At 32.7% G+C, this 14,510-nt stretch overlaps 1 protein-coding gene across 5 annotated transcripts in view; it reads right to left on the bottom strand.

The window, feature by feature from the left end:
* Positions 1-14,510, bottom strand: part of LOC126738566 (uncharacterized) — a 306,318-nt gene that overhangs the window by 58,802 nt on the left and 233,006 nt on the right. The window lies entirely within an intron of this gene.

The raw sequence follows: 14,510 nt of genomic DNA, 5'->3' as shown, positions 1-14,510 counted from the left end.
TTTACGAAATTCTTTGTAATGCAATAGTTAATAGAAAATAATTGTATGCTACTCAATTTTAATTATACAGGGTGTTTCAAAACTATAGGATCAAACTTCTAGGGATTGTTCAGTGCAACAGTAGAATCTATTTAAGTATATGAGTATTATGTATGTAATGTATTTGAGTATTATAGTAACCCATGTCCGGAAATGTGTCACTACGCCACTATGGCCCTAACATGCGTTTAAATTTAGAATAAATATTAATTACCTAAATAGGATCTGATGCATTTATTTTTACCTTTTGTATATGATACCATCACAACAATTGTTGAAAATGTCTTCCTACAACCTAAATTCACCGATTTAAACACCGCACATGATTTTGGCGGGCTACACTACAAATTTGATCCTCTTTTTTGAATGATTTAAAATGCTGCTGTTATTCGTCCAATTAAGTCTAGCTCTGATTCTACTGGAGTTTCGTAGACTAAAGACTTTACATGTCTCCATAAGAAAAAATCAAGCGACGTTAAGTCGGGTGACCTAGGAGGCCAAGAAACTGCTCCACCTCTGGCAATCCAACGGTACCCAAACCGCTAAGTCAAATACTCGCGTACTTGTACAGCAAAGTGAACCGGCGCTCTATCATGCTGAAACCACATTTGCTGTCTAACGTTTAGTGGAACATTTTCAAGGAGTTCTGGGAGAACTTCCTCCAAGAAACGCAGACAAATAGGTCCTGTTAACCGTTCCGGTAGAAGGTATGGCCCAATTAAATAATCATCAATAATGCCTGCCCATACGTTGACAGACCAACGATTCTGATGTTTTCTTGGAAAAATTGCATAAGGATTTTCTTCGTCCCAAACATGGCTATTCCTACTATTAAAAATACTGTCTCTTGTGAAAGAGGCTTGGTTGTGCAATGATGTGATTCAGAAGCCATCGTCAAAATTGAACTCTAGAATAATAATCGGCTGCAGTCATACCTTGAACTTTCTGGAAGTGGTAAGGATGGAGTTGTTGCTCGTGTAGTACCCGCCAGACAGAAGCGTTACTCGTATTCATATTCTTAGCGACGTCATGTGTGCTATTTGATGGTTCATCGGCAACTCGCTGAAGCACCTCTTCTTCAAATTCGACCGTTCCTACGGTTCGAGCAACACCAGTATCATGCATCTTGGTCTTAAACATGCCTGTCTCAGCGAGCCGCCGATAAACCGGAATAAATTTTTTGTATCCAGGATGCTGTCGTTCGGGATAACGCTCATGATACAACCGCGATGCTGCTCGTGCATTGCAGTTTGTTGCTCCTTATGCCAAATGCATATCCGTCAATTCTTGATTGGTAAAGTATTCCATTAGCAATAAATGTTTAAAAATTGTAAGCTATAAAATTTTTAAACATGACATTTATAAGCGTTGATTTTAAACAATTGTTGTTATGGTATCATGTACAAAGGTAAAAATAAATGCAGCAGATCCTATTTAGGTAATTAATGTTTTTTATAAATTTTAACGCGTCTTAGGGCCGTAGTGGCGTAGTGACGCATTTACGGACATGGGTTCCTATACTCAAATGGATTCTTCTGTTGCACTGAACAACCCCCAGAAGTTTGATCCCATAGTTCTGAAACACCCTGTGTATGTACAGTTCTCTGCATTTTCATTTAATTCACTATCTTGAAATTTTAAAGGATCATTATTTCTTTCCATTTGAGGTTTGAAACCTTTTTAAATCGATTAGTATATTCATCCTAAAGATCCATCATTTTTAAAATTTGGTTCGCAATATTGTCGCTTTTAGTTGCTGGAAACCGATCGAACGCTAGCTTCACAAATATTCTTAATATACTTTCGACAAAATAAATCGAGTTCCACGACTTGAAAACGGTTTTTGATTATTACAGGCTCTTTGCTTAATACTTTTCAATGAGTTTTACTGATAAGTTTCAAAGTTAAAAAGAAACAAATAACTGTTGACTGAAGATGTTCTGCTCCAACGCCGTAAGGGTGCGTTACTAGGGATGCTTGGATCACGTATAGTAATATAGAGGACATCTCTTTACGGTAATTTACCCTTTAGCTCATTTATAATTACTCTACTTTTAGTTGCGTAAGCTAACGTAATTTTGAGTATTTCCAAATAGGTTTCCAAAAAGGTTGGATATGAGAGGTAAGCGTAAATATAACTTATACAGGAATTAGTGAGGTAGATTTAGTAGGCCTTTGATAAATTTTATCAAGAAAAATATTCTAAATAATTTCTTGATAGTAAAATAAATGTATTTGAAGAAACTATTTAAAGTCTTGTTATTGTTTATAATCTTTCTTACATAATTACAGCTAACAAGAGTATACGTTTTTCAATAAATGGATAAATTAAAATTCGTTAAAAAATCTGTGTTAAGTAGTAAATATTATTTACCATCACAAATAGCAATGAAAGAATAAACTAAATCAAAGAAAGATATCCTGAAGTGTTTCTTATTCATCTCATTTAACTCCTAACTATTCTCTATTGATTACATAAATACCAAATGCTATTATATAAATTCGTACATTGAATGTCAGCTGCTAGAATCTTGTTCATATAATCCACTGCAAATTAGACGATTTATTAGAAGAAAAATTATTTGATTATTCAGTATTTAAAATATTAATTATTTAAATACATATTATATAAATGTAATTAGCTATGTAATTTGCTTTAATGCTTGGCTTGCTAATAGCTTTAATATGGTAATTATTTTTTTTACCATTGTAGTATAGATTATCTTATTAAAACATTAAAGTTTGCCAATATTATTAGTAAAAATCAAGAAGAAATATGTACCTGACTATTTTTTTGGACTAATTTATAATTAATAAGATAAGATTTAGGGAAAATAAATAAAATTTATCACCAGCACAATTTTATTCGACCCTGGAACTAGTAGACCAATACAGGAAGGAGGACTTTCTTTATTAAACACCAAAGAGCTTTTTTCCAGAATTCATACAATACTAAGCAGTTAATCAAAATAAAAGGCTTCCAATTAATATTCAATATTAAAGTCTTCCAGTCTTTAAATATAAGATGAAAAATATCTTTCGGAAAGCTAAAGTTTTATTGAGATTTTAGAAGATTTTAAAATATTTATTTTTAATGAAAAGTTTTTTTATTTAGCAATACTTGTCAACCGAGAATAAGACTAATTAGTTAACATTTGAAATCTTTCGTTTATAAGTTAATGTTTGATGCTATTAATTTTTGTTATTATAAGCCTAAGCTTAAGTAAAAGACTAGTTGACCGACTTTCTGTATTGCTATGATAAACTAAACTCAGCCTTTTTTTTGTAAAACTAAATATTTTTTTGTACTTATTATTATCAATATTATTATTAAAACAAAACATTGGTAAAGCAAATATCATATTTAATACTAGAATACTTTATATTTAAGTAAAACTTATTTATCAAATAAATTTATATCAAAATGTTCTTAAATTTTAAAAAACATTGGAAACAAATTTGAAAATGAAGAAAAGCGAGTAAAATAGTTTACACTAAGATTTTATGATGAAATTAATCAAGTTGATAAATAATTTAAAAGATAATAAAACTACTAATGAAATTTAATTAAATTAAAACGAATTATATAAAATTCTTTGTGGGTGTTATATATGTAGGTAAAACTATGTAGGCCACAATCAAAAATTCTAATTGACCATAAAACCTACGATGATTTCCCCAAATACATAATAACACAATAAATTAAAAATAACCCCAGAAACTTTATTCTTAATAAATTTGATTCTTAGATTGGAAAACTCTATTATTAAGTATATTGATTTTTGATCAAGGTACTTTGAAGCAGTATTGCAAATTGGTTGTGTTGCTATACTGATTACAAAGGTGGTTTAATCTAAATAAAGTGGTCGTTGATGTTAGTACTAGTAGGTGTTCGATTATATCAATACGAATGAATAATGTAGCTTTAAGTTTATTATATAAAAGATCAGACTATTTACATTAGTACTAGAAGCGGTATTTAAAATATAATTATGAAAAATTATTTTTATTTTATACGTAACAAAGTATTTAGGGTATGGCATACTTTTTTTTGTGATTTTAAACCTAAAACACATATTGTGGATCTTATTAATACAGTATCACATAGTTCTGTGCTTTTTTTTATTTGCGTTATTTCTTCCTTAAAGATTTAAACTTTTTATTCCATATTTGTGAAAAAATAACTTCTAATTATTTAAACTTTAAGATTGGTTTTAATTACTTAATTTTACGAGTAATATAGACAAATCTGCAAACTAATGTTCCTAATTGTTTAATATTTAATATTGATATTCTTCTGTAGAAGTAAGTCTGAAATAATGGTATTTAAATATGTGAAAGGTGCTCTTTACATTTTATTGATCAAATATTTTGTAGCATTTACCCAATAGGTAATTAATCAGATACTTAAGTCTTATACCTTATATTTTTGCTTTATTCGGTAGTTTTATTATTGCTTTTTTATTTATGGGAATTATCGCACTCGTTTACGATTTATACAGAAAATGTCCATTAACAATGCATTATTTTATATATTTGTTACATTTTACTTTACTTAAACTTTAAAAATATAAATACAGAACTTTCTCCTTTATAAAAATAAAAAAAAAATTAAACAACTAGATGACATGCTACATTAATTTCCAAAACAATTAACGAATTCTTTATATTTTCCGCAATAAAAAGATTTGATTTGACTCGTTTGGTACATTGACGATATTTTTTACTTTGGTGCACCTACAGATGGGGGTGTGTATATCCTAAAAGACCTAAGAATCCTAAAACTTATACATAATACTAAGAAAATGAGGACCGTTGTCGAATACTCCGACTTTAAGGTTTTGCAATACATAGCTAAGCATAAAAAAGAAAATTACATAAATTTTAGAAGCTTATTTTTAGTTCCGATTTATAATCCCTCATATTTAAATGGGCTATAGAACAAGAAATTATTAAAACATTCCTTTTTTTCTCTTGCAAGCTCTTCAAATCCGGGAGATTGCCACACATAGTATGTGTGGCACATCCGTGATATTAATTTATTGCTCCATATAACTATAACATCACACATGTAAATACATAAATATTGACTTAAATTTCATCTTACTTTGTTTACACTACCCAAAAAAAATCAACTAATACCAATTTAACCAATAAATAAAAAAAAGTGAACCGACCAAGTATTATGGGCAATCTTTAGTTTAACTGAGTTTGATAAGGTACCTGCGGCAAATAAGGCTGAGCAAAGGAAAAAATGCTTTATTGTGTTATCAAAAATTTAAACAAAAACAGGACACTCCAAATATTGAAAATATGAAGCCTTTTTAACAAAATATTACATTAATTAAAAAGTTTATTATTTTGATATAGGCTTTTGACAAGCTTTGTAAAAAAATATGAAAGTGGGCCTTATTATCCAACTGTTCGGTAAATAAGGCCCCATTAAATTAATTATGTCGATTAAAAGGGCTCATTAAATAATAAAACGTAAAATATAAACGTAAAAAATACATTTCTAACCAAGAAACAAATTTTACCACTAAAATCTAGGAGCAGTTTCGGCAGTTAAAGTCGTCATCATCATCTTGTGAGAAGCTAACACACGCCTCGTGACACCAAGTCCCGCACGCTATGCACTGTCTCATGTCGATTTTATCTTGTGTCTGGCAAACAAAACAAAACCAAGAGTCCGTAATTGAAGGATTTACTTCTAAAGTCCTTCTTCCAATACCTATTGAAGATGACGGTATCGGCTCCTTAGAAGCAGATATTTTGGATGGCTTCGTAGTGGGTTTGATAACTGATGCAAAAACATCTTTAGTCACCGCTTGTGCCCTGTAGTTAAGTGATTTCTTCCTTGCTATGTTAGTTTTTCTTTCGAAAAGTTCAGGGGTTGGTAGTAATTCTTTAAAAGATTTATTAAAATGGTCATTATTAATGTTTTGAGTAGAGGTAGTGTTAGTAGTAGCTTGTGGGTTTTTGTTTATTTTGGAATTTCTCATCATCTTCTTTAGCGTAGTTATAGGTCAGAGTCATAGTCACGTGACAGATTATTGATAGTGCTTACAACGGTAACATTTGTTGGTTTCGGAATTATGTTAATTTCCTGCTGAGGCTGTTTAATATTTTCTGGAGGACGTTGAGATGACACTTGGATCCAGTGGAAACATACCAGTGGCTCTAAATCCATTGACTATATTTTCGGGAGTCATACATTTGCTCCACACTTTGGAGAAAATATAACCAAAGCGGATTTTATTAAGACGTCGGTGTGGATGCGTATCCCAATACCGAAGAAGCTCCTGATCCCAATGATACTCGAACGAGCGATAAATAGCCTTGTCCAACGGTTGGAGCTTGTGAGTGGTATTCGACGACAAACAAAACAGTCTAAGTCCCACTTGATCTGCAGCATCAACGATTGAAATATCTAGGTGGCTAGAAGCTCCGTCAAAGATAGCCGGTCCGTTGTTCTTGTAGCCAGTTAGATGTTGTGCAATAAAAAGTTCTGTCGCCATACTACCCTTCTCCGCCATTTTCACAAAGGAACCCGGTGGCAGACCATCTTGCCATTCAGGCTTCAATCCCTTTTGCCCTTAAATATGATCATACGAGGTATGAAATTCCCCAAAGCATTGCAGCATCCTGCAATGGCTACGTTCTCGGCATGTTCAGGTGCTACGAGATGGATGCGCTTGGCACCTCTTTTCCCAATAATTTGTTGCTGGTGGTGGATGGTCAACCTGCAACCCTTTTCATCCATATTAAAGAGATTTTTGGGATTCTATTGTTCATTTTTCTGTAAATATCAGAGCAAAATAATAATTTACTATGAATTTATTGAGCTTTTGAGCTCTCTTAGGATTCATAAGTTGAGGTTTCCGTCTAGCAAGATGTGGGTTGCGCTTCAAGAACCCGTAAACCCAATCTTTTCCGGCTACACCTTTAGACGTGCGAAACGGGTGTTTAATGTTGTTGTCAACGCAGAATTTAAAAGCCGATAGTCTTACCAACAGAGGAGTTAAAGGCATTCCAATTTCACACAAATGAATGATTCTTTCGGACAATTGATTTGCTGTTAAAATGCTAGATCTACTCATCTTTTTTATAGCGTTTCCAGATTGTATGCGGTTCCGTAAGGTTCTTCTCGGAATTTTGTTTTGTATATGTTCTGCGGCTTGTCTTTGTGACATGGTTTGAGTTTGTATGGCATTTATGGTAGACTGAAGTTGCTCTGACGTCCATATTGCACGTTTTGTTCTTTTTCCTGGCATTTTAGGTATCATTCTGGAGAGAAATAAAAGATAGAAACCTTGTCGTTTAATAAGGCCCACCATTTATTCGGTGGGCCTTAATATCCGAATTGGCAATTTTTATTTAAAATTGAAATAATTAAAAACTTATTTACCTTTTTGACTAAATTTTTACATCAAAAGATGCTCTGTGAAACAGAGAATGTAAGAAACCCAAACAGTAGAACCAAAAAGTTCGTTAAGTCAAAAAAATTTACGAAAATGTGGCAAACAAGAATTATAAAACGGACAATTGCGACACATCAACTCCGAAGATAATTTAACACTGTTCCCCCGTGCTGCTTCCTTTGAGTTCGTTATAGTAATATGTAGTATATCTAAGGAGGGGACTAATTTGACGTTGTCAGATTTGGGTTATAGTTTTAAATAATAAAGATATGGTCAGTGGGCCTTATTGACCGCCGGGCTTTCTTTGGCGCAGGTACCTTACACCTTTTTTTTAAATTTTTAAAATAAAATTTAACAGATCAACCAGTTTTTATACGATGACGATCATCAATAATTTTAGTGAATTATTACGTTATACTATATATAAGGAGTCGATAAAAAATGTGATGTTTAAAAAACTAGGCATTTATTATTTAAATTGCTTACCACATGTCTATGCCAGTTAATAGCTTAACTAAAATTAATAAATAGATGAAAGATGGCTCATAAATATGCTATAAAACTAGCCAAAAGCATCACATTTATACATAAAAATAATACCAGAAACACTAAAATTTTATACCCTACCTACTCGTGCAGCTTTTTCGCTTATAATCCGATTACACCAAGTAAGAAATGTCGGCTTACTTCCCTAGTGATTTATAGCTATGCTAAGATAATCCGTCTGTTATTGATTTCTTAAAAACCTTCGCAACTAGCTAAAGATTCGCACTAACTGGCAAAATTAAAAAGTATATGGGTGGTCTTACCAGTTATTTCCAATAAGCAAATTTATATTCAACATTTTACACCTACAATTTTCATATTATGTACTTTCCCATATGACAACTTAAAAAACGTCTTAATAGTTTTCCATTACAAGTATTTACATAAATATTTTACCATCATTTGAACTAATTATCAGGTAAGAAGTGTGTGTTAAATATTGTTACCAAATACGACTCGATATTTAACTTGTTTAGTGTTAAACAAACAGCTGAAATTTGATTTTGTCAATAAGATTTATAGATTAAACAGATGAGAAAATGATTTTTTTTTCATTCACATATAATCTCATAAAGTACCCGTATAAATTTATTAGTATTAAGATAGACAAGTTCTACAATCACCACTTGATAAATCTCGATAGAAATAATTGTACCCATCGTATATACAATGGGTTGTTAATAGGTATCTCCGACGCGAACTATTTAAAACCATAAAATCTCATTTTATTGACTTTTTGATTTACTGTGGCATGATTTATGGACTATATGAGTATATTGTTATAGTTTTTATGGTTTATTATGACGGTATGGTAAATAGAACAAAAAAATGCTTGTTTGATCTACTTTTGCCAATAATGTAGTACATAGATAATGCAGAATAAAAGAGAATATGTTGTTTAGAGAAAAAAAATTAGCTAAAGACCTACGGACTTTAAGCCTGCAGGATCCTCCGGCAGTACCTTGATCTGTCTTTGAAGCTCCTCTACTGGATCTACTCGATTTATCTTATCGTTACACTTCTGCTCATATACGGGACAACCGTTTGGTGACTGGGGACGGAGAAAGTAAAATTGGAGTATAATACATCGCATGTCTAAACATTATAGAATCTATACAAACAAATCAAACTAGAGCTCTTGAGAATCTGTTGAGTCTACCCCTGCTGGACCATGTGATATACTTCGAGGTCATAAAGACTGCATACAGGTTACACAGGGAGAAACCTACTATATGATACAAGAGACAGTCGACTCAAGGTAGTAGAGAGTACTCCATAAAAGTTGCGTTAGTAAACAAATGGTCTTTTTGTTTACTAATGCAACTGGTACACTTAAAGCGGCCCTCACACGATCAGTAATACTGACAGTACTTGATATTGTCAGCATTTCATCAATATTTTGAAATTCACCTCACACTATCAATATTTCTATCAGTAACCTATACAATATTTAGTTTTGTTGTGATCGTTCTTTCTCGTATTCCTCTTCTTCAAAAAATGGGCAATAAACAAAAAGCTTGTGTTGCCATTATATTGTACTGTACAAGTTTTAAACGCAAGAAGCAAAAGAGACGTTGGATGAAGCAATGGATAGGTCAGCGTCAAAAATACACTCATTTAAATTTCTTAAATTTTATAAATAACACGAATCCAGATGTTTATCGAAACTATTTCCGAATGAGTAGTGATGTGTACAATAAACTCCTCAATCTCTTAAGGCCTTATATTACCAAACAGGACACAAACATGAGGCAAGCAATATCAGCAAACGAAAGGCTAGCGTTGACGCTACGATTTTTAGCTACTGGGAGATGGTTTGAGGATCCAAAATTTATCACTATCATTTCTCCTACAACCATAAGTGAAATTGTGATGGAGGTTTGCAACGCCATAATTGAATTATTGGCAGAATACATCAAAGTAAGTAAACATTATTTTTACATAAAACAAATATGTTTTTTTTATTATTTTATTTTACATTAGAAGCTATTACAATTTATTTAAATGAACTTAAATATGTCTGAATAGTAGGAAGGTCTGTTGGTGATTGTGGTGTGTATTCTGTTTGAAGGGCTTGTTGATGATTTTGGCATACATTAAAGCTAACACATTAAAGCTAACGGACTAATGTTGTGTGCTTCATCCAATGGCATTGGCGGAGAGAACATGGGCATTGAAGTGTAACTATAGTTGCAACTTGCGGATGATAAACTTTGAACTGATGGTGCTCTTGAATATACATCAACAAAATTTGCTTCGTCACAATTTATTTTGACGGAGCTTTTGGTTAAGGTGCCCTGTTCCGCCTCGGAAAGAATATCATTTATGTATTTCTCCGCCAACCTCCATTGTTGTGGGTCAATAAAACTTTTCAACTTTGCTTCCTAAATTTTCCAATTTGGGATATTCATCGTCTTTAGTTAAATATTCACGCGACATGAATAATAGCTGCTGACAATCTTGGTTATCCTGGTTTCCAGTAGCTTTTCTCTTTTTGTTTCTTTCTCAGTTCTATCAGTGCCTTCTTTTTGTTGCATGTCTTCAAAACGCTGAAACAATAGGAAACAGATCAATGAATTAAATGCTTTGTTTTTTTAGATACCATTAACCGGAGACGAATGGGAGAAAATAGCAAAGGTCTTTGGGGCAAAGTGGCAATTTTGGAACTGCCTTGGGGTAATAGACGGAAAACACGTTCAACAACGTACTATAATTTTATTAAAAGGGCACCCACAGCATCGTTTTGATGGCGATTATAGATGCTAATTATAATTTTATAGTGGTTGATGTTGGCACTAACGAACGGGTATTGGATGGAGGAGTTCTTTACAATACCGATTTTTGGGAAATGTTTCAAAACAATCGGTTGAATATTCCTGATGCCTCAAAACTGCCAAATACTGACGAAAAATTTCCTTACCTTTTTATAGGGGATGATGCCTTTGCGCTGAGCGAACATTTATTGAAGCCGTTTAGCCAAGAGGATTTATCAGTGACAAACCGGATTTTTAATTACCGATTGTCACGGGCTCGCCGAGTAGTTGAAAACGCATTTGGCATACTTGTTACTCGATTTGGTGTATTTCAAAAAGCTATAAATTTATCACCTGAAAAGGCCACCGTTGTTGTTTTAGCCTGCTGTTATCTACACAATTTTTTAATGAAAACAGCAAATACAAATAATTATTATAATAACATATTAAATGTAGAAAACAAGGAAATAGGGGACGTCGTTATTGGCACAAATAGATCCGAATATACATTGAATGAGCTTCGTTTAGGATCATATCGAAATGCATCAAACGCTAAGCAAGTTAGGGAACGCTTTAGGAACTACTTAAATAAAGAGGGGCAAGTGGATTGGCTAAGAAAAATATTGAATTTATCTTAATCGAAATAGGTATTTTGGTTTGTTTGAAAAATGTAAAATGTAACTTTCCTGTTCCAATAAAACAGTATTTACTTACCTCATTTTGTTTTATTGAGCTTCTTCCTTTCTCCGGAATTTCAACATCTGCCAAAAACTGAAGTTCATAAAATATCCACGAACTGGGTTCATACACACTTTCAGCACTACTACCAGTGCGCTTAGAGTCTTTTATTTTCTTCAATTCCTTTCTGTAATTACTACGTAGTATATTAATTTGCTTTTTCACATCTTCAATAGTGGCTTGTGCCTTTAAACGTACATAAATTTGAAGGAAAGCTTCGTATCCGCGTCTTTTTTTGTCTCGATCGGAATACTCTCTCAATGTGATATTCCACAACTCTGGCATTGACTTATAAGCTGCAATAAACCTCTTTAATATTGATTTTCTTGTTTCTTCTTCTTCAGAAGATATGCTGGATGAAGGTGACCCTACTGGAGACTGCATCGATTCCATGATGTCTCGATGACCTCACTTGAAATACTGAATTACTTTACTTTACTGCGCTCGGACGATCAATATTTTCATCAGTATTTGCCCTCAGACGATCAGTACTATTGTCAGTATTTCGAAATACTGTCAGTAATACTGATCGTGTGAGGGCCACTTTAAATTTAATGATCCTATATATAAGAGCCTACTCGCTGGGGGAACACGCCACTGTGGAAACTGAAACAAAGTCGTTACAAACTGCTTGGATAGCCATTAAAGCTAGTAGGGTAGATAAGTATAGTTTTACGTAAATATAATAAAACTGTAATATTAATTGACAGTAAAAAGAGTTTTTATAAACAAAATACACTTTTCAATATGAAGCGAAGTGTTTGGCGTTACCTTTTTCGGGGATTCACCGAACGGCGAGTTTTCAGTGCTGAAGAATTCGACCACGAACTTATTAAATATCCCTGGACTGCCAATCCATTAAAAAATTAATGACCACTACCAGAAGGCGGCCATTTTGCGTGATTGTGATTTTTCGATGTTGGTCACTCTGACAAATTTCAGTGGTGCCAATTGTAGGGAAAAAAAAATTATAGTTTTTGGGAGGCTATATTTGCAACAGAAAGTTACATTTAGTTAAGAATTTAAGATAGTTGCATTAGTTCTGATATTTTTCTTGTATTTGTTTAAGAATTTTGTTAAAATTTACGAAGTTTTAGTTAACTTACAGGTAGAGTAGCATGCACTTTAAAATAAGTCTTTCATTGTTCTCATAAACTTGTATCTTAGGAATCTTAATACCATACAAATGATAGTCGTCATTAAAATTTTTAAAATTGATTAAGTAATTGAAGTAAAATGATGTAACTAAGAAGTATGTACTTTATGGTTTAGATAACAAAACACATATGAGCTAACCAATATATTAAAATATACCTAAATTTAGCTTTATTATTTAAATACAATTATAAAAAGGAGGTTAGTAATTTAAGAGAGGCCAAAAGAGAAGCTCTACAGATAAATGTTTTTAACAATCACTTACTTAGAATGGACAGGTAAAAGGTATAGATGTTTCAAAATTTCGAAAGTGCACGATACTGCACGAGTCACGACTTTTTATATTTAAGTTCATGACAAATCACGTGTCAAACGTCGTCAACTCCATTACCTTAATTTAATAGATCTTTTGTTGGCAACACTAAAAATGTTTAGAGTGACCAACATAAAAAGGAGATAACCTTATAAAAATGGCGGTTATTTTTGGTCATGATGTCCATTTGGATTAGCAGTCCAGGTATATTTATTAAGTTCGTGATTTCGACTTATAATTAGAGGTCGTACCTCGTCTATCACTTGCTCGGTTTAACAGTTTTTAGCTATAATTTTTTCTGTGTGATTTATAGATTTTCTCCATGTTTCTTCCATTATTTGATGTAAGGATTCCTTCTTTAAATTAAGGACACTGGCTTCATCGGTTGTTTTTGGAAACGTGCTTATCATAATAATATTTTGCTATGCCCCAAATCAACTCAATTGGATTATATTGGCAGTGGTTAAGCGGTAATCGTAGGACTTCATGCCCATATTTAAGAGTTATCTTATCGATCACTTACTTCTTGTTACACCTGTACGTTTTACATCGCTACAGCAAATCAGCCTTTAATAATATATCGTTATATAGCCACGTTTTTATTTCCTCTTTCTTCCAACTGCTAGTGGGAAATTTCTCTTCTACTCTGGATTGGTATGAGGCATTGTCCAAAACTATAATAGAAGGATTTTCCAAGCGTTTGAGGAATTTTTCTTCAAACCAATGGTCAAAAATATCGGCATCCATATTTCCGTAGTAGTCGTCTGTGTTTTTTGTCGAAGAGATAAAACCCTCGTCATTTCCTGCATGTAGCACAATGTACCTACAATTAGAACTGGGATAGCATTGCGTGCTACCATCTTGCCTTGATGATTTTGATGAGTTCCCCTTGGCAAGTTTTGTGGTTTTGTCTAGAAACACAAATTGTTTGGGATCTTCCGAGTTTTTATTTTTTAGATATTTTCTCAGAAAATTCCATCTTTTTGTCACTACATGTGAAAGTTCACACAGTACTGTCCGATTATTCGTCTTTTTGTAACAAAATCCCAAATACACATCTCGTGAGAGTAACTAGTTAAAGTAATGTCACAAAGTTCTTTGTCCTTTATTATTTGTATAAATATATATAATAATGTAAATAATGGTTCTAATTTCGCTCTTAATTGTTTGGGGGTAGGTCCAGACTTTTGGATGCCGACGGATTCTTTTATTTGGTTTGTCCAGTTCTTCTTCATCCTTATTGCAAATCTTATGTAAAGTACTTATTGAGATCTGGCATGCATCATCACATGTCCGCTTCTTTACTGCCAAAACATATGTCAATGCCTCCATGTTATTTTTTTCTCGTCTAAAATAAATTTGTACTTTTAAAACCAAACGACGTTCACCCGAAGATAGAAACCGATATTTAGCAATATGTTTGTCTTCTTGCGAATTCATAATTAAAAAAATCACAAAGTAAATTTTATTATTAGCCTGATGATATCACTTCAAAATAGCAAAAGGAATAAAATGTAAGTATAGACCACCAAAGTATTTATTTGT

The sequence above is a fragment of the Anthonomus grandis genome, chromosome 7, assembly GCF_022605725.1.
Source record: "Anthonomus grandis grandis chromosome 7, icAntGran1.3, whole genome shotgun sequence".
Taxonomy (NCBI): domain Eukaryota; kingdom Metazoa; phylum Arthropoda; class Insecta; order Coleoptera; family Curculionidae; genus Anthonomus; species Anthonomus grandis.
The sequence above is the reverse complement of the archived record's forward strand: the minus strand, read 5'-3'. Positions and strand labels throughout refer to the sequence as shown.